Source organism: Tenebrio molitor, chromosome 1 (assembly GCF_963966145.1).
Source record: "Tenebrio molitor chromosome 1, icTenMoli1.1, whole genome shotgun sequence".
In the NCBI taxonomy this organism is placed as follows: domain Eukaryota; kingdom Metazoa; phylum Arthropoda; class Insecta; order Coleoptera; family Tenebrionidae; genus Tenebrio; species Tenebrio molitor.
Window position 1 is genome coordinate 34,456,309 of NC_091046.1, and position 214 is coordinate 34,456,522.

General features: G+C 29.4%; 1 protein-coding gene across 1 annotated transcript in view; it reads right to left on the bottom strand.

Annotated features, from left to right (window-relative positions):
• LOC138138392 (uncharacterized) overlaps positions 1–214 on the bottom strand; it is a 189,274-nt gene that overhangs the window by 68,191 nt on the left and 120,869 nt on the right. The window lies entirely within an intron of this gene.

The window sequence follows — 214 nt, forward strand, 5'->3', positions numbered from 1 at the left end:
TAGCAACTAAAGGTATAAGTTACCTTAGTGTTTTTGCCGGATAAAAGTTAGGGCAAACTGCTGTCAAAGTGACAAAATCACAGCGCCGTATGAGATTTCTTATACATGAATTAAATTGTCAAAATTAAAAGTGAAAAATCCCGTGCAAATAAATGATAAAATCTTATTTTTATCAATTTCCTTTCATTGTTTATAGATATATGTAATCAATTCC